This window comes from Eriocheir sinensis, chromosome 53 (genome assembly GCF_024679095.1).
Source record: "Eriocheir sinensis breed Jianghai 21 chromosome 53, ASM2467909v1, whole genome shotgun sequence".
Lineage (NCBI taxonomy): Eukaryota > Metazoa > Arthropoda > Malacostraca > Decapoda > Varunidae > Eriocheir > Eriocheir sinensis.
This window is the reverse complement of record NC_066561.1, coordinates 977,251-982,250: the sequence shown is the minus strand read 5'-3', so window position 1 is coordinate 982,250 and position 5,000 is coordinate 977,251.

The following is a 5,000-nucleotide window of genomic DNA, read 5'->3' as shown; positions in this document are numbered from 1 at the left end:
CTGAGGTCCATGTTGATCAAGTAGCACTGACAATATACTTCTCACTGTTCTTATTTGTCTCTCCCACACCCCACCCATATGGCTAGCATGTGGTACATTCATCTTGAAATGAACCCAATCACAACTGTCCTTCAGTAGTTCGGTTCTGAGCTTCTCCTCATCCATTTCTCTGAAAGAGTTGGCTAACTCGTTTTTTGCACCCACAAAGTTTGTTCCTTGATCTGATCTTAACTGTCTTACTGGCCCTCTTCTTCCTATAAAGCGGCGGTAGGCACTGAGAAAGGAAGTAGTGTCCAGACTGTTTGCTGTCTCTAGATTGACTGCACGTGATACCATGCATGTGAAAAGAACCCCATATCTCCTTAGCTCTTTACGTCCCTCTTTGATGCAGAAAGGACCAAAACAGTCAACTGCAGCATAAGTAAAGGGAGGGGAAGGCTCTAGCCTATCTTGTGGCAAGTCTGCCATCTTTTGACCTTGTGTCTCACTTCTAACTCTTCTGCAGACTACACATTTTGAGACATGTCTAGCCACCAGAGATGAGCCCCCCAACATCCAGTACCCAGATGCTCTAATTTCATTTAGTGTTATGCCCCTACCTTGATGATGTACCCTTTTGTGGTAGTAGCAAATCAGTAGATCAGTAACATGGGAATCCTTAGGCAGGATTGCTGGATGTCTTGCTACTTGATGAGTAGACATCCTTATTCTTCCCCCAACTCTTACTATTCCATCTTCATCTATGAAGGGATCAAGTTTGTACAACTTGCTTGTTTTCTTTACTGTTGTTTCTCTTCTATTTGTCTGTGGGGAAGACTCATGGTTTCCTGCACCCTTCAGCATCTTTATTTCCTCATGGAAGGCATGAGCCTGAGCCTGCCTTATTATCTTATTTTAAGTTTCTTTCAGTTCTTGTACTGTCAGTGGAATGTATTCTTGGGTTCTTCCTTTATGTGTCCCATCTGCATTCTTCTTGTACATCCTTTGAAGTCTAAGGCACACTGCAATGGCTCTCTTCATACGGAACCAATCAGAGAAACAGTTCAGCCTCTCCAGTACATTAAACGGCTCATGTGTCTGTGTAGCACATGATGCAACTCTTTTTACTTCAGGATCATCATCTTCCAATTCATGATGCTCTGATGGGTCATCATTCATCTCAAAGTGTTGCCACAAGAAGCGTGGCCCATTCCACCACTTGTCGTTGTTAATTAACTCTTCTACAGACTGCCCTCTTGAGGCATAGTCTGCTGGGTTGTGCTCTGTTTCCACATACTTCCACTGACTTGGTGAAGTTTGATCTCTTATCTGCTGGACTCTGTTGGCTACATATACATGGAATCGTTTAGAATCATTGTTGATGTATCCCAGCACTACCATACTGTCTGTCCAAAACACTTCCTGAATATCTTCATAGTCTAACTCCTTTAAGACTGCACTGATTCTCACCGACACTACTGCTGCTGTGAGTTACAATCTCGGCACAGTGATGGCTCGGGGGGGTGTCACTCTTGATTTTGCCATTACAAGTGCACAGTGTATTTGATCAGCAGTGTTGGTCAGTCTTATGTAAGAGCACTGACCATATCCCTTTTGACTGGCATCAGAAAAATGATGCAGCTCAACTTTCTTAATTTCACCAAATTCTTCAGGCTTGTAACGTCGTGGTATCTTTAAGTGCTCTAATTTGTGTAGGTCATGTCTCCATTGCTGCCACTGTGGCCTCACATACTGTGGTATCTCCTCATCCCAACTTACTCCTTCATGGCATAACTCCAGGAGTATCCCTTTGCCAATGAGGATGAGAGGAGACACAAGGCCTAATGGATCATATAGTGAACTCACAGTAGACAATATGCCCCTTTTTGTGAGTGGCTTTTCTTTGACTTGTATTCTGAACTGGAAAGTATCAGATTCTACACACCACTCCACTCCAAGTGTTCTTTCTACAGGTAGCATGTCTTTACTTAAGTCCAGGCTCTTGACAGTGTTATTCATTTCTTCAGGAGCTATTGCTGCTAACACTTCCTTACTGTTTGACAGAAATGTATGGAGATTAAAACCTCCCATTTTACACAATGCCTTGCTTTTCATTAGCAGATCAATGGCACCCTGTGCTGTTGGTACGGATTTAAGTGCATCATCAACATAAAAATCTTTCCTGATGAAGTTTGCTGCTTCATATCCATACTGAGCCTCATAGTCATTTGCAGCCTGCTTAATTGTAAAATTAACAACACTTGGAGATGATGTTGCTCCAAACAAATGGGCCGTCATTCTGTATTCAAGCATATTCTCACCTGGATTTCCATTATTCCACCACAGAAAGCGCAGCAAATCTCTTTGTTCAGGGTTCACCTTGACCTGGTGATACATTGCTTCTATGTCACATACAAAGGCTGTCACTTCCTGACGGAGTCTACATAGAACCCCAGGCCCCAGCCAGATTGTTTGTTAGGTCTGGGCCCTGTAACAGGTGACCATTTAAAGAATGACCTCTGTAGTTAGCACTACAATCATATACCACTCTTATCTTTCCTGGTTTCTTTGGGTGGTAAACCCCATGGTGAGGTATATTCCACACCTGACCATCTGCTCGTTGCAAATCCCTGGCTGGCACAGTTTCTGCATAGCCTTTGTCAATTAATTCTTTCATGAATTCCTTGTAATCTTGGCGGTACTTTCTATCTCTCATAAGTTTTGCCTTTAACTTCATGGGCCTATGCAAGGCCATGTCCTTGTTGTTTGGAAGCTTGATGTCATTATTCTTAAGTGGAAGAGGCAGCTCATAGTGCCCTTCTCTCTGCTGACTCACTCCCTCTCTCATCCTTTTCAGGAATCTTTTGTCATTATAGGAAAAGGGAGTGTTGTCAGTTCCTTTATCATTAAAATCAAGCTCAAACATGTTCCTGACTTGTGCTGGGTTTATTAACTCCTTTGTCTGAGTAGGAACAACAAGGAAACTAACTTTTCTTTCTTCACTGATGACAACTTCTTGGGCTATAGTTCTATATGCTCTCGCTACATCATCTGAAACTTTCTTAGTTTCTTTAATTGCTTGGCCAACAACGCCCCATCCTAAGTGTGTTTTTAGTCCATAAGGATCATCTTCATCTCCCACAATAATTTATTTGGGCTTAATGGCTCTGATACAGTTAGCTCCAATAAGAAGTGCCACATCTACATTTGAATCATAAGGCATCAGTTTGTTAGAGGTACTTGCTAAGTGTGGCCATGTTTGGGCTGTTTCAGGGCATGGTATCTGAGCCTCCTTTGCAGGAATATCTTCCTTGGAATATGCAGGTGGAAGATATATTTGCATGTGCTCACTGAATCCTCGTAAAACAAGTCCACTGATTTTTGTGCAGGGGACTACCTGTTCTCCCGTTATTGTGGAGAGCTTGAGGTGTACTGGTGAGCCACTAACTCCCATTCATTCCAAGGTGCTTTCTTTGATGAAACAGGCATCAGACTAACAATCCAATAATGCATACACCAACCTTTTATTGTGTTCATTGCTACTGTGGTGTAACCACACTGGCACAATCGTGGTGTGCATATCTCCAATCATAGACTGACTGGTGTTAATCTTGTTTGAAACTGCTGAGCTTTCATTTGCCTTTGGCTGAGCTGCTTTATATGACTCTCCTGCCTTGACATTTGGAGCACTAGTTTGTGCAAGAGCATTATTGTGAAGAGATGTTGGGTGGTATCGGTGACATATACTACAACATTTCTTAAGACGGCAATCTATATTTCTGTGACCACGCTTCAAGCATCCTCTACACAAGTACTGCTTCTGCACAAAGTCAAACTTTGCATTGTTATCAAGCAAGTTAAACTTTTTACACACATCTACACCATGCTCTTCATTGCAATAAAGGCAGCTCAGTCTCCTTGGCCTTGTTTTTCTTACTTCATGCCTTTTTCATATCTAGCCTTGTTGTCCGTTGTTGTGTGTGACGGCCTTACCTCTGATGCCTCTGTCTTGAAACTTCTGTTTCCAGATTCATCAGTAATTGAACTGCTATTTCTTCCTTTGGCTACAACTGCAGTGTTCCTTTGATTCTTATCTATGACTGCACTGTACGATGATATTGGGTTGCACGCCTTTGTAGCCTCTCTACGTATGAACTTACAGAACCTTTTAAAGGGAGGATATTGTTCAGAACTTATGTCTGTTAGACCTTCACCATCACTATCATCATCACCTCTAGAAGCATACTTGTACACTATTGTGTTCCATTTCTCAACTAGTGAGACAGGTAACTTTTTCAATAATCTGACATTCTCCTGTGAGTCATCTAACACCACTAGATGAGGTATGCTTTCCATTGCTGTCTTGTAGCTGTCCATGAAATCTGCAAATTTCCTTAGTGCTGGGCCATCATTCTGCGGAATTTTTGGTCACTCATATAACTTCTTTCTGTAGGCATTAGACACAAGAAACTGATTTCCAAACCTACCCTTCATGGTTTTCTTAGCCTTTATGTAAGCTTCTTCAGTATTTAACTGAAGCAATCCACTGATTGCTTCCTTGGCCTCACCATCAGTATACCTTCCAAGGTAAAAGAGCCTTTCAGTAAAATCAGTAGTTCTGGACTCAATGAAAATGTCAAAACCTTGAACACTTCAAGTTCTGGACGTGGAAGGTTTTCTGTAGTTTGCCTCATTGACATAATATCTGCTATCCTCTGCATTGCATCTAACTGACTGACAGAACCTGGGGAAGGCTGGGGAGTATGCCTGACATTATTATCAGTGCCATTTGACCGACTACCAGAATTGTTGTTTACATGTGTGTCAGGTGGCCGAACTGGTAGCGTACTGGGCTCACATTCACCGCGTGATGGACGACGCGGGTTCGAATCCCCGCTATCATTTTCAGTCATTGCCGAGTGGCAAAACTACCCACATGCTGTCTGAAGACCACCCATCAACCCGGACTCTTAAGCCGTCCAAGCAGATCAGAACGAGTTCGGGGGCAGCAATGCAAGATG